Source organism: Sarcophilus harrisii, chromosome 6, assembly GCF_902635505.1.
Source record: "Sarcophilus harrisii chromosome 6, mSarHar1.11, whole genome shotgun sequence".
NCBI lineage: Eukaryota > Metazoa > Chordata > Mammalia > Dasyuromorphia > Dasyuridae > Sarcophilus > Sarcophilus harrisii.
Genome location: NC_045431.1, coordinates 26,567,293 through 26,593,968, shown reverse-complemented (window position 1 = coordinate 26,593,968; position 26,676 = coordinate 26,567,293). Strand labels below are relative to the sequence as shown.

Below are 26,676 nucleotides of genomic sequence, written 5' to 3'. Positions count from 1 at the left end.
CTATTCTGATCGTATAAATTCTTTTCAGTGACTTATCTTTGGTTCTAATTTGATATTTACTCAGACCTTTGTTCAATAATCTGCCCCCAAGCAGCTGATTCTGAAATGACTACCATACTGTGTCTGTAAATGGTCGTTTCTTTTCTCTTAGCATGGAGCCGATTTCTTTTTTATGACACTCAGTGCTCTTCTGAGGTTTTCTTTGGCACAGTGTCTGGCGCATAGCAGATACTTAACAAATTTCTGTTGAATCGATTTGGGCAAAGCAACCACGATATACAAGTGTAAAGCATCTGAATGGCTCATCACAGGCACTACAAAATGAGGCGGCCATGAAAATTTCCCCTGACATTGGGAACTCAGGGAAACCAGCTCTGCTAACCCCTTTACTAGAATTTCTGAAGATTTTCAAACTGCCCTTTCACCTCTGTTGCTTTAATTTATATTGAGAAGGAATTTGGTACAGTTCCTCCAATAGCACATCAGTTTATTGGATGCTGGATCAAAACTGAAGTTAAATGCACCAGCTATTTGGGGGATAGCATCTTATGCCCTTTTTTCCTATCAATCCACCAGTATCACCACAGAACAAGATGGTGCAACGATGGCTCGAGAAGTATGTCGAGTATTTGTCTATTCCTGATTCACCAGGGCCAAAATAATTCCTCGTCTGGCAGCCAGCTTCGATAAGCATCTCCATATTTAGCTCAGCTGATTCTCTGTTGACGCCATCAGACTCGGTCTCTGACTACACACATGTTCAAAGCTTTTCCTGCTAGACTCATCCTGCCTGAGTTTCAACTCTGCAAATATTGGCTCAGGGTCATCTCCACTCCACTGAAAGATGGAAAGAAGAAGAGATACTTTGTTTATTGTTCTTGAAATAGGAAAAGCTTTTGCAAAATTCAGGAGAGAAAAATGTTATCTTAAACGCTCCCTTCCAATACAGTATCTCCCAGGCTTGCAGCAACATTATTTCAGCTTTTTCGGAAAATACAAAAACAGAAATAGTCTGATTCAACAGGGCACCTAATCACAAAAATCAGGTAAAGCAGAAAATGAGAAGGCAAACACTTGCCAATATATCAGAGAAGCATTTGCTGCAGACTTGGAATTAATTACTAATTTAAAAAACACATTGAAAGACACTGTGAAGATTGTGGAGTTAAAAAACAGTCACTACAGCCATTTTTAAAAAAAAGAATTGTAGATATAAACAGCTTATTAAAAGAAGGCATTTAGTGTTGATCTATCAGGGGTAGCCCTATCCACAGCAAAGAAGTATCAAGCTAATATCCTACTGAGCTGGAGGTTTTTAAAACTTTTCAACAGAATCTTGGCTTTAGTTCCTTTACTTTAGTCCAATTTTTATATTCGAAGTCACTCTTCAGGGGTTCTAGTCTCTTACAGAAGGGTCACTTCCCCTCTTTCCACAGGGTACCCCAAGGGTTAGCACTTTTACATTGTTCTGCCTCTGAATAAATGAACTGTGTTTTTCCCTAGCTGTGGAACACACACACACACATACACACACACACACACACACACACACACACACACACACACTGACTAAAATCTTGTAAGGATCATCATTTCAACCCAAATCTTAAATGAGGAGTTAGAAAATTTATGAACAAGAGAGAAAAGGCTCCTCTTCTCATTTTCCTTCAAGGACATTTTTCTTTAACCTTCTCTCTCAGTCTCTGTAAATGCCTTCCCCAGTCCTCAGAGAGATCTGATTCCTGCTCCTTGTCCTTGAGCCAAGCACTGGTAATTGGGTCTTTCTATTCTACCCAGCTAACATCATCCGTTCTCTCCTGCCAGCCAAGCACCAGTCACAAAATCCAGGAAGCCTGTCCCTCTGCTAGCTGGAGAATTCTCTCTCCACTTTGAGTCTCTCACCAACGTCCTCCTTTTGGTTCCTTATTATTGCGCAAAGATCAGTTTCAAGCCTAATTCTGGTTGTCCAATTTATTATATTAAATGGAACCAACTGTACCCTCATGTTTCACGTCAAGCTGTATTTTCACAGAAGTAATTAGAGGATAAAAAGCTGGCCCTAAAGGCAATTAAACTGAGATTCAAATTCAAGCTCTGACATATACTGGATGTGTACTTAATTCCTTAATGACCTAGGCAACTCTCAAACCCCATATGGGGTCTCATAACTGAAGGGTTTGTTTTTTTTTGTTTTTTTTGCAAAATTATGATTTTCTCTATTAGTATTTTTTTGATTTGTATACTTATTTTATATACCTATATACCCCGGGGTGATGTAAAAATTTCTCAGGTAAAAAGGAGTGATGAGTAAAGCAATTTAAGAAGCCCTATTGTAGAACACATATTGATCTGTACTGTTGGAGGGAATCTCTTCAATGAAAGTTCCTTATACCAATGAAATCAAATGTAAGAAGTAGAAATCTATTTGCCCCACCTTCCACCTTAATTAATATAACCTCCAAAGACCCCAACAGTTCAGGGGAGGTCTTCACATGATTGATCACTGGACAAAATAGGTTTTAATGTATAAATGGGATGCTGCATGCAGTAAGACAGTCACCCAAGATTGAGCAAGGATGACTCTCTATGTAAGAGAGAAATGCTGCTGATGAACTCAAGCACAGAGCAGAATTCTGGGAGCTCAGCCATGTGGCCTGCCCAGTAGACATATTCTCAGGGATCTGCTTAAGGAGAGATGCACTAGAACTCCAGAAAGGGAGAAAGGATTTTTAAAAGCAAGAATTGTTACCTCCACAGTCACATATATCCGTTACACATGTGTTTCAATCCTGCTGTATTATAAATAAGAACCCACTCTTCCCACAGATGTAATAAGTATTGTGCTTTTGGGTGTAATCTTTTGTATTATATGTTCTTTCTATACTATCCTATTAATGAAGGCAGCTGTGTGGCACAGGAGCACCAGAGCTGGGGTCAGGAAGCCTCATCTTCCTGAGTTCAAATCTAGCCTCGGACACTTTCCAGCTGTGTGACCCTGGGCATGTCACTTAGCCCTCAGTTGAACAGCCCCTACACATGGACACCAACATACCGGATATCCTCACAGAGATGATGTTTTATAGCATAATCTTATGTTCTATTTAATATGTAGTCGAAAACATCCCTCACAAGACCTTATAGATGAGGAAGCTAAGTTTCAGAGAGATCGAAAATCACAAAAGGCAGCAAATTAGCAAGGTCAGAAGCAAAGCTCAGGTTTTCTGACTCGATTCATTATTTTTCCCTCTCTCCAAAGGCTGATTCTCTTGCTCATTTGCCGAGAAAGTTCTTTAAAGTCCCTTTCAGCTTTACAACACGACAGAAAATCTCTCCAAAATCAGCATAAACCAGGACGACTCATTTTATTTTATTTTTTCGGTGAGGAAATCCTCTGCTTCTGATGAGAACAAAGGGATAGAAATGCTAACCAGGAAATGGAAGGGCAGTGGAAGGAGGGTGGAATGCCAAGAGGGAGGTCTGCCAACAAGTCCAAAGGAGGATCTGGGATCCCGCCAATAGCGACTGACATTTCAACCTGTGGATTTCCAGCCACACTCGGATCCCTGCCAGAAATGTCTGTGGGTCAAGTCCCTGAAGGCCATGTCGTCTTCTTCATAGCCATTAAGGCTGGGGCTCTGCCTCCTGCCCCATGCCCAAAGGTCCACAGGGAAGGGCTGCTGACAGCCTCGACCTCCTGGCTCATTGAGAACAATAGAGTCAAGTCAAGTCAGCAAGCATTTATTAAAACTTACTACCCAACAGGCACTCTGCTAAATCCTAAAAATCCCCCCCAAGGTGAAAATAGCCCACATGCATGAAGTACACAAGATGCAAATGATGTGCCAGGGACAAACACGGGATAAACTGAAGATCCATCACCTTCTTGCAGAAATTGGGGTTTTAGCTGAGACTGGAGGAAAGCCAGGGAAGCCAGGAGGCAGAGGCTAGGATGGAAAGAACTCCAGGCTTGGAGGATTGCCAGCGAAAGGACACCGAGTCAGGGGATTGAGTGTCTTGTTCGAGGAACACCAAGGCTGCCAGATTGGAGAATATGGAGAAGACAAACGTATCAGAATGGAAAAGACAGGAAGGAGCTGAGTTATAAGGGCTTTAAAAAGCAGAGTTTTCTATTTGCTTACTGGGGATAGTTAGGAACTGCCGATTTGATTGAATAGGACCAGATCACTTTGATAGCTGACTGGATAAGGCCGGGGAGGGGCTGAGAAGGTGAAGTGCTGGAGATGGCATCTGGATATGGAGCGTGGGTGACTCAGATGATTTTGGTGAGGGCCTTGAACAGAAATTTGGAAGAACGGGAGGTTTAGGGGAAAAGATAATGGATTCAGATTTGAACTTTTCTTTCCCCTACATCCAATTCAAGATGTCTTAAGAGGCAGTTGGAAATGCCAGAGTAAAGGTTAAGGTTGGAAAAATAGATGTGAGAATCATCTATAATGAGTTAATAAGTGAATCTGTAGGAACTGGTGAGATCATCAAAGGCACTTTTTCCAGTCACTCTGAAAGTGTTAATCAAGCACTTACTCTGTACAGGTACTATACTAGATTTCCTTGGAAGTCTGTGTACAAAGAATGAAATTAGCTCCATGTTGCAGAAGCTCAGCTTTCATTCCTGACCAATTTCCTGCTCTTTATCCCTGAAACACGGAGACTATTGAAAACAGAAATGGACCACTAACAAGATTGTATGAACTTATTGTTCATTGTATTGTATACAATCTTATTGCTTCAGAAAAAATAAAATAAAATGAGAACAATCATTACTGTTCTTGGAGAAATCAAAGGCTGTACTTTGTAAATCTGATTAACTTTCTAAGGTAGCATCTTTAAAATGTTTTAGTAACAACTCCTGCTTTTTGAACCACCAAATTTTCACAAGAAAGAGAATTTCCCATCTCCTCCACTGGGTTAGAGTACTTGTTACTTTGTAATCAATTATTATTTTTTCACTAAAAAAGTCTCATCATGTCAATAAATCTGAAGGATACTTAGTTTTTCCCCCATCTCCAAATGTAGGTTGTTTTTTTTTTTTGTCTTCTCCCAAATAGGTAAATAGTTCTAAGATATCACTCTAGAAATGAGCATAATCAAGAGAACATTGTAAGATGATGTGATGATCGGCTATGATTGACTTGGCTTTCTCAGCAATACTTGTCTGCCTCCTTTACTTCTCCTCGTCTATATGGGGGAGACCAAGGACTTTGACTGATCCTGACACTGACTGATCCTGAGGCCCTTCAGAGAGCTAGCCCAGACATTATAGAAAATTACATATAATTGGAAAAATAAGTATTATTGAATAATAATAATAATGATGATGATGATGATGATGACAATAAATAAAGACCATTTCGGATTACCCAGATTTGGTTATCTTCAAATTGGGCTTATTCTAGTCAATCTATACATCAAATTTTAGATTGCTTTGCAAGTTCACATATGCAACTCCTTTGTCAAAAAATTTTTCTTGACCATAACTAAAAAATACTATGTGCTGTTCAACAGGCCATGCTGTTTCTCAGGAAAGGGGGAAAAATCTATTAAAAATAATGATCTCTTCTTTCTTGGCAAAGCTGTTGAGCATTTGCCAAATCCACTTTATTCAAATGTTAATCTAGGTGACAAGACTGACATAGGTCAAAATCAGAAAAGGTTTTTTCTTTGTCCTCCTCTCTTTTCTCTCTGCATTATCTTAGGACCTCATCCACTCCTTTAGGTTGAATGATCATCTTGAAGATCCTCAGATCTACAAAGGCAGGTCTAGTCTCTCTCTCAGACTCCACATATCAACAGCCTAATGGACAATTTGAACTATATGAGCCATAGGTATCTCAAATTTGACATGTCCGAAACAAGATTATCTCATTATCTTCTCTCAAAAAATAAATCTTCCCAACTTCAATATTTGTCCAGGATACCACAGGGTACCATTGTGTTTACCACAGCATCATCCCTGACCACTTGCTCTAATCAGTTGCCAAATCTTGTCATTATTATCCTCATAGCATCTCTCTCCCATATGTCCTTTTTCTCAACTCAAAAAAACCCACCACCCTCGTCCAGTCGGCCATCATCACGCCCTGGACCACTCTGCTAGCTTCCTAATTGATCTCTCCACCTCGAGTCCCTCCCCATGCCAATCCATCTTAGAAAGATTTTCCTACAGTGTAAGTCTGTCCATGTCACCTCCACACTTAATTCCAGTGGTTTCCAATTTCCACTAGGACCAGATGTAAATTTATCCATTTATGGCTTATCCATTCAGGTTCTTCCCGACACGGTACTATTCTAGCCTCATCCTCCTGCCTCATTACAGATTGCTCTCCTTCCTTCACTCTGCTATCCAACCATACTGTACTTTTGCAGTTTCGTATATACAATATTTCTCCTGCCTCCTTGAATCTGCACTGGCTGTTTGATCTAGCCAGAATCTTCTTACCTATGTTAACTTCTGAATAAAGGTTTGTAGAATATGGCAAATGCCCAAGAGAATAGTCTCTTTCCTTACTCCCACCTCATGAAAACCCTGAGAGATTCAACCCAAGATTAAGCTTATTCATGAGGACCTACTTTCCTGGTCCCCCAGATGCTGGTGCATCTTGGTCTATATCTCACTTCCCCTGGCCCAGAGTACCCGGGATCTCTGACTTGGAGCTGTCCAGTACATACCTATAGAGGCACAAGGTCTCTCCCTCTTTAGAATGTAAATTCCTTGAGGGCAAGGACTATTTAATTTTGATCTTTGCATTTCCAATGCCCATAACTGGCACACAGCAAGTGTTTAGTGAATACTTTTTGACTGACTCATTTTTTTGAAATCTTGCCCTTGAATTTTAGGGACCTATGAAAGGGAAACTTGGGCTTTGAAATATCACTGCAGCTGGAAAGTACAAACTTTCATAGATTTCAAAATATGCTTTAAAGGATAAACAAGTAACTTCTTCGGGAAGATGGGCGCTAGATCTAAAGGGCAGCCTAAACAGGGGAACGTGCTAGAGTGGACAGAGCCTTGGAGGTGGCGTCGGGGAGCTAGCCATCTGCACCTGTCAGTGTGGTGATTGAACAAGTTGCCTCATTTTTCTAAACCTTCATTTCTTCATCAGAAAGACAAGGACCTTTCAGAGCCATTCTTTTTTTTTTTTTTTTAACTTAACAAGGATTTTTTCACAGGAATACATGTAAATAGAGAAAACAACAGAAAAGCTAAACAAATGAAATAAAGAGGATCCAAACCATCTTTCACTCTGTTGCTTTTAACTCGTACCTTGTGCATGTACTTAGGGCACAAGGGGCCACCAACATGTGTTTGGGTCCATCCTTAATGCTCATATTATAATCAAGGAGCAATACCTTAGCCAGTCCCATTTGAATGGGGCCATTCCGAAAGCCCAGCTGCTCTTTACAATGGAGAACACAGGCTTAAGGATCCAGAATGAAATTTGATTTTTCTTGTGCAGCAAGACAATGGTATAAATATGTATACATATATTGGATTTAAGATACACTTTAACATATTTAACATGGATGGGACTGCCTGCCATCTAGGGGAGGGGGTGGGGGGAAGGAGGGGAAAAGTTGGAACAGAAGTTTTTGCAAAGGTCAGTGTTGAAAAATTATCCATGTATATATTTTGTCAATAAAAAGCTATTTTAAAAAAAGAATCCATAATAGCCTGGAGAGGCATTCTAAGGCGGGACTCCTGCTAGCTGTGTGAATCTGGTATCTCTTAATCTCATCCATTATAGGGGATCATAAATAATAGCACTTCCCTCACAACATGAGGAGGATCCAATGAGATATTATGTGTACACTGCTTTGCAAACTTTAAACATTATATAAATGTGAGTTGTGATTATTATTATCACGGGAGAGCTTTGGATTCCCTATGGATATGGAGCAGAGGCAGCTAAACTTGTCTTAATGGATCAAACACTGAGTCTGCAGTGGGGAAAATGGGAGTTCAAATGTGACCTCGCTGTAAGATCTTGGGCAAAAGTCACTTAACCCAGTTGCCTTAATCTATTAGAGAAGGAAATAACAAACTGCTCCAGCATCTTTGCCAAGAAAGCCCAGACACAGCACGGTTGTGCTATAGTCCAAGGGGTCACAAAGAGTTGGACTGGACTGAATTACATCAAACTTAGCAGAAGTCACAAAGGCCTTTACATAAGCAGGATCCACTTCTCAGTTTTTCATTATCATAAGGAAAAGTAAAGTAGGGAAACATGACTGAGTATTGACCTGAACAAGCCACTGAACCCGAGAAGGTCAAGGAAGAAGGCACTGGATGGTCGGGAAACCTGTTTTCGAGCTCACAAATGGATAATTTCTATTTTGGGATCATTCAGACATCTAAAAGATCAGGGCTGAAATGCAGTTCCCAGGAATGTTAGGAGATCTGGGACTGATTTGCTGTAAAAGGGACAGAGGTTCAAGAAAGATGTATCCTGCAATTAGGTGCAGACTTTTCACGTTCTTTTGCTATTTTCCTACCTTCAACAAACAGGGGAATCATCATGTAATGAAACCGACACTGACAAGAGCTTTAAAACTTAAGTATATGTTTTCAAACACATGTTCCCTCATTTGAATCTCACAACAACACTCTGAGGTAGATAAGGTTTTATTGTCCCCATTTCACAGATAATAAAACTGAAGATGTGAGAACTTAAGTGACTTACTATGGTCACAAAGCTAGAGAAGGATGGAACTTACGGTGTTGTTACACAGCCTGCATCTCCAAGCTGTTCAGGCAGTCCAAGGAGACAGACCGTGAGCCTAATAACCCACTCTCCTGTATGAGAACTAACATCCTCCATTCATTGGTGCTATATGCTCAATACATCGCTGATGGATATTATAGAGGGTAAGGTTATATGAAGGTTACAACTCATTCACAGCTGAATTCAGCCCAGTATAGGGAAATAGCATTGACGATAGTAGGGGAATTTTAGTTTCCCTCTCATCAGGATTGGAATGGAGAGAAAAGTTCTCTTTCAATGCGTCCCATTTCCTCCCTTTGACTCTATAGGGAATTATAAGAAATATGGTAAAATATTATAAAGGACACCAAAGGCATAGCTAAAAGCCAGTCAAGCCACACAATGCTTGGACCCTGGGAAAGAAGGGAAACTCCAAGGTACATTGGACACAGGGCATTAGGTTTTAGGAGTTCCCATTTGCAAATCTTAAAATCCTAGAACTCAAAATTTCATCTCTGATTTTTAAAAAATTCATCAGTTTGCAACTGACTGGAAAAACCTTTACATTTTCAATTTCATTTCATCCCCTACCATAGGTGACATCCAAGTCTTCTGTCTCAGTTGTGGAGCATTTTCTGATCATTTATATTTTTTTAATGATTCACTTCACCAAAATGGGACTCCCCTTCTTAAAAGGATACAGAAACCCTTGAGGACACATTACAGCTTCTAGAATTATAGTGTCAATATTATTTATGTTGGACAGTCACACTGTTCAAGCTTGAGGTATCTACAGGTAATAAATGGGGCTTTGTTTTGTGTTTTTAGCTGTGCAGTTAGTTACTCTCTGATTCAGTTTGAAAATGAGGAAATGAAATTACTTTGAAATTCAACTTGAAGTAATTGTTATACATCTATTTTTAAATGGAAGCCAGCAAAACAGACCAGATCAGAAATATCCAGAAGCAAATAAACACAACAGCCCAGAACACAACCTACAAAAGAACACAAACTACTAGGGAGTGATTTCCCCAGTCAGACGAGAATTTCAGGAGAAATGAGAGAGCACTCTGGTGGAAAATAACTTTAAACCAGCATATTACACCAGATATCATGATGAATAAGCAACCTAAACTTTAAAAGTGCACATTATTTAAAGATGAAGAGAGGGAGACAGAGGCAGAATGAAGAAGGGGAGGGGTGGGTATATTTCACAATGATCCTGCAGAGAATGCTTAATGGATCAAGGGATAGAGGCCCCAAAGACAAAATAAGCAATTTTGATTATATAAGATGTATTTTTAGATTCTTAGCCTGACGCCCAATGCCCTTCAAAAGGAATATGTTATCACTACACTTGTACAATCTTATTTCCCCTGAACTCACTAACTCTAGACGAGAACCGAGAACTAAAATCATTGCCTTATTCCTTTTAGTTTGCATTTCTTTCGGGGACTAAATATCAATTCTCAAACCCCCGAACTCTGCAGAGAAAATTGCATTCGACAGCTTTTTCCTCAGGTAACATTCAGGATGTCTCAAAAGGGTGGGGGGAAAGCTCAGTTTCTTTGGAGTCCGTTTAAATCAGAAAATGTGAGGAGTACTTACAGTTTTCCAGGAAGGAATTGGAAATGCCTAACATCTCATTCAAAGAAATCCCTTTGCAAAATAATTCTTGCAGAGAATGAGATGCTCCCCCGGATGAACTAAACACCTCCACTACGGCTACAGGGATCCCGAGAGGAGTATGCAGATTTCTGTCCTTGGCTCACAGTCACCGGGGGGAGCAGGAAGAGGCTTTTAACCTAGACCTCCGACGTTACGTAGGAGGAGCGAGTGCTCCACTTGGGGTAATGGTGCTCCACCTGGGGTAATGGTGCTCCACCTGGGGTAATGGTGCTCCACCTGGGGTAATGGTGCTCCACCTGGGCTAGTGGTGCTCCCGGCGGAGCGGGAGGAAAGTTCGTTCCTGAACACTCACTTGTAAGGCTCCACCTGCCCCCGTCCGAATCCCCAGCAGTTGTAAAACAGGATGTCAAGAAGCTGGGGGGACGGAGGGGGAGGGGCAGATGGGATGTAAAGTGGACCATACCGGGGCCGGCAATGGGCTAAGTGGAAACGGAGCGGCCCCCGAGGAAGCATCAGGTAGGGGCGGGGAGGGAGGAAGGGGAGGAAGGGCCGGGAGGAGCGGGCGGCCGGAGCCCCGGGGACGTGCCAGTTTCGCTTTCATCAAAGTGGCCTGGGCCGGCCAGGCGGGCACATCTGAAGGCGGCAAACGAACTTCCTGCTGCTCGGGAAGCCGCGGGGAGCCGGGGCCCGAGCATCCTGGGGACCGGGCCCCGACCCCCCAGGGCTGCCCCGTTCTCAGCTTTTCCCCAAAGCTCAGGCCGAAGAGCCCCCGGGGGGAGGGGGGGCTGCGAGGTCGGGATGGGCAGGGAGGAAGGGGAAGGCGGAGGCGGAGCAGGGGAGGGACGAGAAGGCAGCCGAGCTGCTGCGGAGCCCCCCTCCCCACCCCCCGCCCCGGCCCCGACTCCTGCCTACCTGCTGCTGCGTCCCCCCGCGCGGCGCAGACCCAGGGCCAGAAGCGGGCGCGGCGCGGGGCTCGGTCCCGGCTCCAGGCGAGCGGGGAGGAGAGGCGGGCTTTCTGGCCATGCTGCGGGGCGGGCTCCGGGGCTGCGGGCGCCCGGGACCCCGGGCCCCTCCCGGTCCGCCGGCCCCTCTTAACGGTTCCCCCGCAGCAGGGCAGGAGCGGCGGCGGCGGCGGCGGCGGCGGCGGCGGCAGCAACAGGCACCCGTCTGGGAAGCAGCGGCAGCCGCCGGGCGGGGGCCCTGGGGAGCTGGAGGAAGAGGGAGGGGGAGGAGGAGGACGGGGAGGGGGAGAAGGAGGAGGAGGAGGAGGAGGAGGAGAAGGGGGAGAAGAAGGAGGAGAATGAGGAGGAAGAAGAGGAGGGGGGAAGAGGAGGAGTGGGGAGGAGGGAGGACAAGAGGGGAGGAGGAGGAGAGGGAGGAGGAGGTGTCTGCACAGAGCTCGCGCTTCCTCTTTGTAATCTGCAGCGCGCGGGGGAGCCGCGGCTAGAGGAGGGGAGGCCGGAAAGATGCGCCCGGCGGCCCCGGGGGCCTGGCCCACTCCACCCCGTGACTTTTCCCCGGGCGGCGGGACGGCGGCCCGGGCCCGTCACGGGCGGGGAGCAGCTGCTGCAGTGCGGCTCCGGCGGCTGCATGGCCCCGGCCTCCCCCCTGGCCCGTCCTGGGCCCGGGGACTGCCGGGAGGAGCCTCCGAGGGCGGCCGGGCGCGGGAGGGAGCGGGCCGTCCCCCACCTACCCCTCCGGGAGAGCCACCGGCTTTTCCTCCATCCCGCCGCTCCAGCGCCTCGGACCCCGGCTGGCCGCCCCGGGAGGGGGGCGCAGCCTGCGTGCGGGGCCAGGGGCTGCCGGCCGGGATCAGTCGGGGCCGTCGCGGGGCTGGGAGCGCGCGTGTGTGAGTGTGTGAGTGAGTGTGAGAGAGGGAGACAGAGACAGAGACAGAATGTGTGTGTGTGAGTGTGTGTGTGAGTGTGAGAGAGACAGAGACAGAATGTGTGTGTGTGAGTGTGTGTGTGTGTGTGAGTGAGTGTGAGAGAGAGAGAGACAGAGACAGAATGTGTGTGTGTGAGTGTGTGTGTGAGTGTGAGTGTGTGAGTGTGTGTGCACTTTGCTGACTCCCAGGGAGGTCCGATTGCACAGCCTGTCCCGGGCCATCTATTTATAGCGGCTGCCAGCCCGAGCCGGGCCCGCCGGGAGACAAGTGAGGAGTCAAGCAGCAGGGATAAAGTTCTCCTTGCCCCCAAAACCCCCAGTCTCAACATCCTGCCGCCCTAAATCCGGCAGAAACCTCTGTCCCAGGGGAGCTGCTAGAGAAGCAACTAAAAATGGCCCGAAGATCCTCAGAAACCCCTTTCCCTTCTCAAAGCATCAGTCCCTGTCTGTCCCAGCCTTCCCTTTATCCTACCTAAAATAGGTAGGATAGCCTGGTCGGAGACAGCAGGAGAAACACTAACTGTGTGAACTTAGGTAAGTGCTTTAAGTCCTTCGGGCCTCAGTTTCCTACTCTGTAAACAAAGAGTAGCTCTCCGACCTCTAAGATCCCTTTCACTAGGGAAAGATGATTGAATTGGCCAAATTTGGGTCCTAGAATTAAAAAAGGTGGAGGGGGGGGATAGAAGTGAAAAGTTAATAAGAGATCAGTACCCTTGGACTCAAAAGTTAGGTGAGTGGGACTAAAAAAAAGCGAAAGGGGGGAGGGGTTTGTCCCTTTGGTTGCCAAGATACCTTAATCTGACCAAGATTTTTTTTCACAGATTCAGGGACAAAATCTTTTTCACCTTTGAACGAAAGCAACCAACTGGGTGTTGCTGGTGGTCCTGGTGATAATGGGGGTGATGGTGGCTCTCTCAGCTCCCTGACGCTCTATGTTTCAGCAGCTTTCCGCACTACAGATCCCAAGGTGCCCATCCTGTGGGACACTTGGCCAACGCTTCCACAAGGCACACTCTCAGCATCCTCACTTTCCCTGACAAAACAGTAGAACACGAGGCTGTGGACGGTGACTATCCCCCTTTTCTGTCACATTTCTTTGAGGACCTTGTCTACTTTGGTAGCACCTTGTGATGTGCTGCAGCTTGTTCACACCCCCCATCTCTCTCTCTCCATTGCCCTCTGAGTGATACTCATTTTTAAATCTCTAGACTAGTACCATGTTCCAAACTCATGGGCACCCAATGGGACAGGTAGAATATCAGTATTTTAAAAAGACCTTTGTTTCTAGAAGTTTCGTGTCATTACAGGGGCTTTGCAATTTTCAGAAGGTAATCTAGCCCACTCTTTTTCCTCCTGTTTAAAAATTTAAACTTAACTCATTGTCCATTTTCTGACCAGGTGCCCTAATCAAGATAATGGGCATTCTCTATTTCCTTGGTGGATAAATAGTTCAAACTCTTTAGAGTGGCTAAGGATCTTATCCAGGAGGTTACAATATTCTGTGAAAAGACTCCACAACAATTAAACTTGATGTAGAATTGCAGTTGATTAATAGACAAACTTAATTGTAACTTAAAGTTACTTTGAAAAGCATGGGTATGGAACATATTTTTTAAAAAGTATGAGGATGGCTGGCTCCTTTAAGAAACTTATAGGTTTTGAACTGGAAGTTAGGGATAGGTCAAATGCATATGAATATATCAGCCAACAGGTAAGTTAAGTATAAGAGCTATGGAAATTCAAGGTACGGTCAGCAAGAAAGCTTCAAATCAAAAATAAGTTTTGAACTGGGCCAGGAAGGAAAAGTAGGATGTTCTAAAGGGACATAACGACCAAAAAGACAGAATTGGGAGAGCAAAGGATTATTGAAGGGATGTTGAGTTAATTCATTATGTTGAGAATTTAGGGTTTCCTATTGAAGGAGAGAAAGAAGCACAGACATGCAGGACAGCTTTGAAAGCTACAGGTAGAATCATTCTTCAAACCAAAGCCAGTCATAGATAAGAGATCTGCAGCATTGTGTAGAATTTGTTTCTTTTCTATATGGAAATGCCTATTTGGTGCTAAAGTTGAGAATTAAAATAACTTTTAAAAAGATAAACAGAACATACACCTGTTTTTCTAATTTGATGTTTGATTCATCACAGGTATGTTTTCCATTACAGTTCTATAATACCTCATTATGATGTAATTCTGGATTCTCAAATGCTGTACTAACCGAGCACAAGTTTGGAGGAAAGACTTCAGGTATAGTCTTTTTTTTTTTTTTTTTTTTACTTTTGGAAAATCATGTGTTTATTCATGGTTTTAGTCAATCACATAACACTCAATCACATAAGATACAGATTATAACATTGATTAATCTTAGCCATAATTTATAATAAACGTTTATCTTTGATTCTTTTTTTTTTTTTTAATTTTTTTTTTTATTTAATAGCCTTTTATTTACAGGATATATACATAGGTAACTTTACAGCATTAACAATTGCCAAACCTCTTGTTCCAATTTTTCACCTCTTACCCCCACCCTCCCTAAATGTCAGGATGACCAGTAGATGTTAAAATATATTAAAATATAACTTAGATACACAATAAGTATACATGACCAAAACATTATTTTGCTGTACAAAAAGAATCAGACTCTGAATTATTGTACAATTAGCTTGTAAAGGAAATCAAAAATGCAGGTGTGCATAACTATAGGGATTGGGAATTCAATGTAATGGTTTTTAGTCATCTCCCAGAGTTCTTTTTCTGGGCATAGCTAGTTCAGTTCATTACTGCTCCATTAGAAATGATTTGGTTGATCTCGTTGCTGAGGATGGCCTGATCCATCAGAACTGGTCATCATCTAGTATTGTTGTAGAGGTATATAATGATCTCCTGGTCCTGCTCATTTCACTCAGCATCAGTTCGTGTAAGTCTCTCCAGGCCTTTCTGAAATCATCCTGTTGGTCATTTCTTACAGAACAGTAATATTCCATAATTTTCATATACCACAATTTATTCAGCCATTCTCCAACTGATGGACATCCATTCAGTTTCCAGTTTCTAGCCACTACAAAAAGGGCTGCCACAAACATTCGTGCACATACAGGTCCCTTTCCCTTCTTTATAATCTCTTTGGGATATAATCCCAGTAGTAACACTGCTGGATCAAAGGGTATGCACAGTTTGATAACTTTTTGAGCATAGATCCAAACTACTTCTCCAAAATGGTTGGATTCGTTCACAACTCCACCAACAATGAATCAATGTCCCAGTTTTCCCACATCCCTCCAACAATCATCATTATTTTTCCTGTCATCTTAGCCAATCTGACAGGTGTGTAGTGGTATCTTAGAGTTGTCTTAATTTGCATTTCTCTGATTAATAATGACTTGGAGCATCTTTTCATATGACTAGAAATAGTTTCAATTTCTTCATCTGAGAATTGTCTGTTCATATCCTTTGACCATTTTTCAATTGGAGAATGGCTTGATTTTTTATAAATTAGAGTTAATTCTCTATATATTTTGGAAATGAGGCCTTTATCAGAACCTTTGACTGTAAAAATATTTTCCCAGTTTATTGCTTCCCTTCTAATCTTGTCTGCATTTCAGGTATAGTCTTAAAGATGGACTGAAAGTCTGTTGTCCAAAGATTAGCTTAGCTTAGTTTGGGGAGCCTCTTTACTGGCCCTTTGACAGTAGACATCATGGCTTTTTTAAAAATTTGTCCAAATTTAAAAGTACAAAATACTTGATCTATAGAAAGTACTTAATGCTTTAGAGTAATGAATTTGGGGGTCATGGCTACTCTCAGAATCCATTTATTAAATAATAAATTGACCTTGGCCAAATCACCAAATTCCTCAGAGTCTCATTTTTCTCATTTGTAAACAATAAGAAAATTAGTCTCTAAGGTCATTTCTAGTTTTAAATCTTGGACCCTATGGCCTACTAACTTAAATCACAGGAATAACCATACTCTCTTTTCAGTCTAAGGAAGTGAGTAGACACTGACATTTGTCTAGTATCTATTTCTTTTTTCATTTTTGCCAATTCTGTTTTTTAAATTAAAGCTTTTTATTTTCAAAATAGATACATGGATAATTTTTGGCATTCACCCCTATAAAACCTTATGTCCGAATTTTTTCTCTCCCTTTCCTCCCCCCCACCCCCAGTCAGCAAGTGATCCAATATATGTTAAATATGTGCAATTCCTCTATACATATTTCCACAAAAATCACACTGCACAAGAAAAATCAGATCAAAAGGAAAAAAAAATGAGAAAGAAAACAAAATGCAAGCAAATAACAAAAATAGTGAAAATACTATGTTGTGGTCCACAAGCAGTTCCCACTGTCCTCTCTCTGGGTGCAGATGGCTCTCTCCATCACAAGATGATTGAAACTGGTCTGAATCATCTCATTGTTGAAGAGAGTCACGTCCATCAGAACTGATCAACGTATAGTCTTGTTGTTGCCTTGTACAGTGAAGTCCTAATTCTGCTCATTTCACTCAACATCAGTTCCTCTAAGTCTCTCCATGCCTTTCTGAAATCATGCTCCTGACCATTTCTTACAGAACAATAATATTCTATAACATTCATATACTGCAACTTATTCAGTCATTCCCCAACCTGATGGGCATCCACTCAGTTTCCAGTTTCTGGCCACTACAAAGAGGGCTGCCACAAACATTTTTGCACATGTGGGTCCCTTTCCCTCTTTTAAGAGCTCTTTGGTATATAAGCCCAGTAGAAATACTGCAGGATCAAAGGGTATGCACAGTTTGATAGTCCTTTGAGCAAATTGTTCTCCAGAATGGTTTACAGTTCCACCAACAATGTATCAGTGTTCCAGTTCTCCCACATCTCCAATACTTGTCATCTTTCCCTTTCATTTTAGCTAATCTGACAGGTGTGTAATGGTATCTCAGAGTTGTCTTAATTTGCATTTCTCTTATCAATAATGATTTGGAGCACCTTTTCAAATGACTGGAAATAGTTTCAATTTCTTCATCTAAAAATTGTCTGTTCATATCCTTTGATCATTTATCAATTGAAGAATGACTTGAACTTATAAATTTGAGTCAATTCTCTATTTTAGAAATGAAACCTTTATCAGGATCCTTGAATATAAAAATTTCCCCCCAGTTTGTTACTTCCTTTCTAATTTTGTCTGCATTTGTTTTGTTTGTACAAAAACTTTTTAACTTAATATAATCAAAATTATCCATTTTACATTCAATTATGGATTCAAATTCTTCTTTGGCCACAAATTCCTTCCTTCACAGATCTGAGAGGTGGATCGTTTGTCCTTCTAATTTGTTTATAATATCACTCTTTATGTCTAAATCATGAACCCATTTCAATCTTATCTTGGTATCAGATGTAGAATGTATTTTCTTTAGCTTATTTAACCGTTATTCTTTTATAGGGGTGAATGCCAAAAATTATCCATGTATTTATTTTGAAAATAAAAAGCTTTAATTAAAAAAATAGAATTGGCAAAAATGAAAAAAGAAATAGATACTAGACAAATGTCAGTGTGTACTCACTTTCTTAGACTGAAAAGAGAGTATGGTTATTCCTATGATTTAAGTTAGTAGCAATATGGTAAATCTGTCAAACAGGAGAATGAGACAATCATAGAAACCCTTTATCTAAAAAGATGCTGAAATAGGAACCAAATAGATGCTTGAGTAGACAGAGACGGATGTGCCATGCGGACATTGCTCAGTTTGACGTGCAGCTTAAAAATGTCACATTTAGTTCCAAAAGGAAGTCATTGATTGGTCAAAAAAGTATGGATATTATTTAAAGTTTACAGTACTTTAATCTGCCCTATATCACTTCCCAGCATCATCTTGAATTCTACTTAACAGCCTTGGCTTTTTTTGTTTAATTTTATTTTTTTACTTTTTACCTTTTTCACCTTATTTGTCTTGAAGTTTTTTTTTTTGTTTGTTTGTTTTTTTGTTTTTTTTTTTTATGGAGGAAGGGATCTTTGTTTTCTTTTGCAACATGACTTTTATAGAAGTGTTTTGCATAACTTCACATAGGCCTTCTAAGTGGGGGATGGGGAGGAAGGAAGGGAGAGATTCTGGAACTCAAAGTCTTAAAAACAAAGTTGAAAAACAATTGTACAAAACTGCTTTACATGTAACTGGGAAAAATAAAATATTAAATAAATGATAAATAAATAAAAACAACAGTGTTCTTCTCCTCCTGTTGGTTCTACTCCCTAGTTACCATGCTAAAGAACTTCTTTCTTCACATAGAACAGACCAGCAGCGTACAGATGCTAAACCTACAAGATTACCATCTAAAACTGAAAATACCTTTGTAGTATTCTCTTTAACATGTTCAAAGGTTTTTTTTTTTTTTAAACACCTTTCAACTGATTTTTATCTTCACAAAAGCCCCAGTAAGACATGTCAGATTTGAGAAATAGAACAGCAAGGGTCTATCCACAGGGGCTGGTGAGGGGCCCAGTAGGAATGGGGTTGGGTGAGAAAGTGGAAATATAATTTTAAAGCAAACTCTGGACAAACAGATCAAAAACACCGTCGTGGATGAACTCGAGGGAAAGATCTCACAGCTGGCTGTCTTGAGCTAGAACCCGTCTGTAGAAGCAGAAACTGACAGATCTTCTCCTACATTAATCAAACACTGAGTTCTTGGGTGCTCTGAGCACAGCCATTATGCATAACCCTGTAAGCAAAGTTAAGTGGGGATTACCCATCAGAGAGTTGGGGCAGCAGATCATTATTTTGACTTAAATGTATTACATAAATTTTTCAGTAAGAAGATACGCTTAATTTCTCCTTTTATACTCAAAAGATCCCCACCACTTTTAGCTCAGATCCTTGAGATCATCATCATTTGGGTAGTCTATCCGGTCATATTGGGAAAACATCAGCCTAATGGACTCACTCCTCAAATTTGAGAGGCTGATGCTCTCATGGGTAAAGGAAAGGACTTATATTGCAGGGAATCTTCAATAAATACACTGTTAATTGATTCTGAAGGATAGTGTTTTCATTAATAGAGTAAAGGAAGTACAAGACCCAGAATTTTGAATATCTAGTTATTAGAAGTATTCTTCATGACAAAAAAGAGGATTAAAATTAAGGTCAAAGATCACAGCATATTGACTCATCTTTTCTACAGAGCCAGGTTCTGAAATTGCTTTTTGAGAAAAGGTAACATGAATAAAAAAAAAAAAAAAAAAAAAGAGTTACAATATTTAATATGCTGTTTTTCTTTGTAGCAACAGAGAGGTTGGAATTATTTGCAATTTAGAAACAGAATTAGTGAACTGTGTCTTCAAACATCAGTGGAACTTGTATGAGACTCAAAAATCTCTTTTTATGGACAAGGCAAATAATTCTGAGCTTTAGTTCCAGTTCCTTTTTCAACTATTTGTTCCACCAGTTAAATTATTATTGTATAAAAGCAACTGTCCTCTGTAGATCTCTGGAGGCCACTATGTTGACTCATTTATGTCTGTCTCCTGAGGGAGTGGGGTTGGGTAAGAGGCAAGACAACCACTGTGAGATGTACTAGCATAAAGTGCATAAATACATTTTACTAAAGGTATTTCAATCCTTTCATATTCTTTATCCAAAGGGATATTTATATTTTCTTCGGTGATTTTTTCCCTCATGATCATACCCTAGCAGAACTTCCAACTCTATGACAAACAAAAATTTCACACTATTACTGATTTTTCATACTCTTGCCATTTTTTGCATAATGAATTTACTAGGTGTGTTTGTCTGCACATATGCCTTTTTATAGCTCAAAAAATGGTCAGTGATGAACTCAATGAATGAAAGACCATCTATCTCTTCAGGAAGAATGGAAGCTCTTTGAAGACCAGAAATTTTCTGGCTTGCCTTTGTACTGCCATAGTAGATGCATGGTAAAAGCCTGATAAATGCTTGTTAGATTGAATTAGACTATATATCTATGTCGTTGAGATTAAAAGCTTACAGAAACTAGTACTACATAACTCCTAGGACCTAGAATATGCATAAAAGCTCTTAATAAGTGTGGTTTCTTAAAGGAGAATGATATGATAAACAAAATAATATGGAAGAAGAGGAACTATTTTTCTGTTTGGAAGAGCAATAATTCTTTCCACAGAGTGTTCAGTGAAAGGTGGTTGACTACAGTTATATTTCAGATGTTTTCTACCAATTAGCAGCTCTCATTATCTCATGATTCTTTTAAAAAAATCTTTGTGTATTCTGTTACATCATTTTTCATAGCAGGCAAGAATAATAAAGTATATATTTGCTTTGTCATCTAATGATTTTCTTGTAATAGTACAATAGTTAGAGGTGGTCTGCCCAGTTTTCCCTTTTTTCTGTTGATAAATATATATATATATATATTTCAGTGGATAACATGTAGTCTCCTTGTTCTTCAAGAGAAGTCTTTGATTCTTTGAGTAGGGAGTTTTGTGGGAGATAAAAGTGAGAAGCAAAATCTAGGCTCATATTGATTCGATAAATATTTGTGCAAGCTACCTATGAGATACTGGGTTAAGTAATGCACAAAAAAGACAAAAACTAAACAGTCCCTTCCATCAATTTTGTGAAGAACTGGGCCTGGTTCATATTGACCTTTGAAGCTATTCTGATGTCTCACACAGTGATCTACTAAATAAATATATCTTGGATGAATAAATTAAAGTTGAATAGGTTTTTTAAAACTGAAAAAAAAAAGGGGACAAGGAAAAAAAGTACAGAGAAAGCTGGTTAGGATTTCTTGAAGCTAGGAGACACAGTTGATGGGGCACTGGGCCTGGAGCCATGAAGGCCTGAATTCAAATCCAACCTCAGATACTTTCCAGCTAAGGGACCTTGGACAATTAGGGAAGTTCAGAGTTGGAAAATGGATGTCACGCTGTCATTGTAGAGGAATCCCCTCTATGCCCTATTTAAACAAGTCATCTTCCAACTTTGAGGGGAAGATTTTTAGTCCGGGAAACCCCCTCCCTCCTCCGATGGCCATTTCCACTTCTGAAGAACTGTGATTGTTAGAAAGCTCTTCCCACCGCTTCCATCCTCTGATACTAGATTGACCCTTTAAACCCAGTAGCTAATTCCTCTTCTGTTACTTGAAAAACAGTTATCATGTCTTCACTATGGAAAGAGTAAGATGGAAAGTCTCAGAGCAATGGAATGACTTGTCTATAGTCATACCAGGAGTTGTCTGGGGCAAGTTATGAATCTACATCATCCCAATTTCAAAGTTCACCAACGTGAAAAAGAAATTTTTTCCTTCGTGACCTCAAGGTTTTATTCTGGCCACCTCCTGGATAGTTTTCAGTCTGTAAGTGTTCTTCCTAAAATATGATGTCAATTTATATAATCTATATCAAATAGCTTCCTGTCATAGGGAAGGGAAGGAGGCAGAAAATTCGGAATTCAAAATTTTATTTTAAAAATGAATGTTAGCAAGACTATGTGATGATCAACTACGATGGACTTGGCTCTTCGCAGCAATGCAATGATTCAAAACAATTCCAATAGAATTGGGATAGAAAAAGCCAGTTGCTTCCAGAGAGACCTATGGAGACTGTATGTGGAATGAAACTTAGAATTTTCACCTGTTTGTTTTTTTCCTCATGGTTTTTCCCCTTTTGGTCTGATTTTTCTTACACAACATGACAAATATGGAAATGTGTTTAAAAGGATGGCACATTTAACCTCTATCAGATTGCTTGCTGTCATAGGGAAGGGAGAGGTAAAGGAGGGAGGGAGAAAAATTTGGAACACAGAGTCTTATAAAAATGAATGCTGAAAACTCTATGTATTTGGAAAAATAAAATACTATTGAGAACAAAATAAAAAATGAATGTTAAAATTGTCTTTGCCTGTAAATGGAAAAAAATTAAATACTATTAAAAATATATGATGACAGTAAGACTATATATACAATGATCAATTCTGATGGACGTGGGTCTCTTCAACAATGAGATGATTCAAATCAGTTCTAATTGTCCAGTAATGAAGGGAGCCGTCTACCCCCAGAGAGAGGACTGTGGGAACAGAGTGTGGACCACAACATAGCATTTTCACTCTTTCTGTTATTGTTTGTATTTTTGTTTTTCCCTCTCAGGTTTTTTTCTTTCTTTCTAGATCCGATTTTTTTTTGTGCAGCAAGATAACTGTATAAATATATATACATATATTGCATTTAATATATATTTTAACATATTTAACATATATTGGAATACCTGCCATCTAGAGGAGAGGGTGGGAAGGAGGGGAAAAGTTGGAACAGAAGGTTTGCAAGGGTCAATGTTGAAAAATTACCCATGCATATGTTTTGTAAATAAAAAACTTTAATAAATTTTTAAAAATAAAATAAAATCAGATTATATACAGCCAAAAACTGAACACAACATTTCAGAGGTGGTTTGACCAGGGCAGAATAGAGAAACACCCGTTAAATCCCATGTCCTGGGCACAGAAGGAGCGAGAAAAATGTGTGCAAATAAATCTAATGCAAATTAGAGGAATATAAATTGCTACAAAATCAGATGACTAAGACATTAGTCGAGTGGGAGAATTAAAGATGTATTCTAAAAAGAAGGAGATTTTGAGTATATCCTTAAAAGGTCATTGAGATGTTTCTTTTCATGGTTTCAGATCATTATATAACTTGTTTAGATCTTTATGAAGCTTGATTCAAAGATCTGATGCTCCTTCCAGCTTGGTGACAAATGATTTAATAAGAATACTTGTGAAAAAAATCCTAAAAAGATCAATGGCTTGCGAGCTTGCCTAGTGGCAAGGATATTCATTGATGAACTTCACAAGTGCCTTCTGTGACTGTCAGTAATTGCTAGCTAACTGTGAATAAATGCCAAACACAGAGCTTCATGGGATGCTACCATGGACTCCCATCCAGACTGACCATTGGCAATCATCTGCTAATCCACCCTTTTTGCACACAGTTGCCCAAACAACTGTGAATGTATGTCCAGCCTCTATTTTTCCATCCTGGGATGTTATGGTCACGTAACATGCTTCATATGCCTTACTTAAAGTCAGCACATACTCTATGTAGCATCAAACTATTGATCAAAGTAAACCTCTCTTTAAAAAAATAACTTGTAGGTTTTTTTTTTTTTTTTTTAATTTAAAGTGATTTGGGGCATAATTCATTTTTACCAGGCTCCTGCTGGCTCCTAATCAATGAGTAAGTGTTTATTAAGTGCTTACTATGTATCAGGCACTATACCAGAAGCTATGAATACAAGCACAAAGAACAAAATGATCTCTACTTCCTAATGAGCTTACTTTAAAAAAAAAATTCTAATTAAAATTTGCTTTCAGATGCACAATTTTTCCCTTTCTCTGGGAGAAACTAGGAACACAGTTGATGGAGAATTAAACCTAGATTTAGGAAAGCCTGAATTCAAATCCAGCCTCACATACTTACTAGCTAAATGACCCTGGATAAGGCACTTAGCTTCAATTTATCTGGTTCCTTCAACTATAAAAAGAGAATAATAATAGCACCTGTTTAAAAGGGTTGTGAGGATCAAATGAGATATTATTTTATAAAGCACTTAGCCCAGTGTCCGACACAGAGTGGGTGCTATATAAATGCTTATTCCCTTCTTTCTTTACCTCCCCCACTTTCTCATTAAGAAAAACAAAATCTTGACCATGTATAATCAAGTAAAACAAATTTCCACATTGACTAAGTCCAAAAAAGAAAAATGCCTCAACGAACACTTTGAATTGATCATTTATCAGAGAGAAGTAGCATGTTTCATCTTGAGTCCTGTAGAAATATGGTTGGCCAGAGATTGAGTTTTTCAAAACTATTTGTCTTCACAATATTTCCATTATTATACAGTATAAATTATATTGTATCAATCGTCCTCCTGGTCCTGCTCACTTCACTCTGCATCAATTCACACAAGTCTTCCCATGTTTAGGAGCCAGCCCTCTGATTCCATTTATCACTTCTCACGTTCTAAGCATTCATAAAACACAGCAAAAGAGCTCTTCTAATATTTTGCTGGAGACCACCTCCAACAATTTCCAGATGTCTTATGTTGGTTCCTGACCCTTGTTTCTTACCCTTTCTTCTGACGGGGAAATACAGCGGCCCCATGCTTGGGCCGGCCAATGGCCAGCATGGACGCTTTGACCTGCTCCATCCCAACCTGTGCCGGCTGGCCCCTGTGTGGCTTGCCAAAGGCTCACGGTTCTGGTGCTGGACTTGGTCCAGACATCAATGGGGTGCTGTAGCGCCTCAGAACTGAGTAATCCACCAGCCTCAGCCTCCCCCTTTGTGTTTAATAGGACAATGCAGGTCTCTCTATACTTTTCTTTTTAATTAAAAAATTTTAATATGTATTGCTTTATGAATCATGTTGAGAGAGGAACACCAGAACAAGAGAGAAAAACCATGGGAGAGGGAAAAAACAACAGAAAAAAGAAGTGAACATAGCAATCTCCACCGTCCTTTTTCTGGAAGAAGCGAACCTAGCATGTAGTGATTTGCATTCAATCTCCACAATCCTTTTTCTGGCTGCAGACAACATTTTCTGTCTAAAGTTCACTGGGATTGCTTCGGCGCTTTCTGGTTTTCTGGCACTTCTTTCACTGTGATCAGGGACAGTTCTGAGACCACATCTGCAACATCTCCTAGTCTATTGGAACATAGAACCTAGAGCCCAGCCAGTCAAATTGTACAAAAAGATATTGTCCCTATTTTATCAAACAGGATTTAGAGAGACTAGGTTACATAGTTTGTCTGCGTGGCTCAATGCAGAGATCATTGGAGAACCTGGCTTTCAATCCTAATTCTGCCACTTACTACCTGGACATCCTTTGGGTCTCAGTTTCCTTCTCTGTGGAATTGGAGGTGGGGGACTTAGACTAGATCCCAGCTTCTTAAACTGTGGTTTCCCACCCATATGGGGTCTCATAACAGAATGTGGAGATCATCGAATTATGATTTACTATCAGTAAATGTTTGATTTGACATATCCAAGAGTGCATAAAAAGGGATCACGATAGGAAAAAGTTTAAGAAGCCCTGATTTAGAGAACCCTCTTGGGACCTTTTTAGCTCTAGCAGAATCCAGGTCTTCTTGTCCTAATCCAGTGCTTTTTATTCCACCCAGGAGTCTTAAAAGATTGAAGGGAAAATGGATGCAGATTTACTCATCACTGGGACTTGGAGATTTAAAAATGCTAATTAGAGTAAAAGTTTGCTGTATTTTAAGCTCTTGTTGCTGCCTTCAATTCTTTCGGGAAGATTAACATTAAAAGACAAGGGCCAAGAATTTTCCAGGCCTTTATCCTACCTCCTAACACCTTCGATTCTTTTGTTCCTGAGCTTGTTTGTCTTTAATTAAGGAAGTAAGTCATTGATTTTTATTCTCTGACCTAACAAAGAAAACAGAACTTTCTCAGATGCTTTAATTCTTTCTCCAAAGAACTGTTTTCCTCCCAATCAATTGTGCTTTCCCTATCATTAACACTATGAAGTCAGAACACAACCCCTCCAAATAACAGAGACACTTAGGGAATTTTCCATCATTTCACAAACCTGGTTGAATATATATATATTAATGCATATCATTTGGTTGTGATGCTGTATGATCAAATAAAAGGAAAACTGGATTTGAAGTCAGAAATGCTTTTTTTGAATTCTGACCCTTCTATCTAGTACTCTTAATGTCTTTGGGTCTCACTTTTCTTATCTGAAAAAGAAAGTTAAGACTATATTATTTTTAAATCTTTTAACTCAAAAATCTTATAATCCTATGATGCGAAAACACTTTTTCAAACCCCCCCCCCCCAAAAAAAAAAAAGTGCTCTAGTGAAGGGACTGTCTCAGGAACCATTTGCTAGACAGGACCAAAAGCATTATTTCCCGGCAATTAAACTTTGTACAAAGTGCAGGGGATTAACCTTCCGTTTAATTAGGATTATAGGAATTAAAGTGATTAAATTCATTTAAAGGAAGCTAAAGGAATTTGCCCCCGCCTTAGATTGAAGAGATCACTGGCTACCCAAGGGAAAAAATACAATTTCAAAGAATCAATTATAAATATATATTGAGAAGCTCTTATTACATAGAAGTGTGCGAAGTAATTTGGAAAATACTAAAAAGTATAAATTGCTGCTCCTGCTCTCAAGTAGCTTTCAGTTTTGTGGGGAAAACAAGATTTCTGTTTGTGGGTGGCTAACGGGCAATCTCACCTAACAATTGTAAACTGATTCCATGAAAACACAATATTAGGCTAAAAAGAATGGAAATATTTAGATTGTTGGAACTAAATTAAAAGCATGGAAGACTTTAAAAAGCTAATGGAGCACTGAGCCTTTCTGCTTTGATATTCCTAATTCTCTGGCCCAGGGAGGAATCCTGATTTCTGGTTTTGGAGACAAAGAGAGGGGAGCGGGGGG

At 40.4% G+C, this 26,676-nt stretch overlaps 1 protein-coding gene and 1 long non-coding RNA gene across 9 annotated transcripts in view; one reads left to right on the top strand and one right to left on the bottom strand.

The window, feature by feature from the left end:
• The window catches only part of TBC1D1 (TBC1 domain family member 1), a 224,040-nt gene extending 212,450 nt beyond the window's left edge, over positions 1 to 11,590 (bottom strand). For 5 of the 7 annotated variants that reach the window (XM_031941268.1, XM_031941273.1, XM_031941274.1 and 2 more), the window contains exon 1: positions 11,262 to 11,590. The gene's annotated coding sequence lies outside the window, so the exon portion shown is untranslated. Of the gene's footprint in view, positions 1 to 10,328; positions 11,116 to 11,261 lie in introns of those variants that run through there. The other 2 variants (XM_031941276.1, XM_031941269.1) reach the window with 2 other exon arrangements.
• Positions 11,591 to 12,362: 772 nt separating this feature from the next.
• On the top strand, positions 12,363 to 25,486 carry LOC116419782. Of its 2 annotated transcripts, XR_004230085.1 has the most exons (3): positions 12,363 to 13,302; positions 14,402 to 14,483; positions 25,386 to 25,486. It is a non-coding gene; the product is annotated as an uncharacterized LOC116419782 (long non-coding RNA). The 2 variants fall into 2 exon arrangements; XR_004230084.1 differs by having other exon boundaries at positions 12,363 to 14,483.
• Positions 25,487 to 26,676: the final 1,190 nt, after the last annotated feature.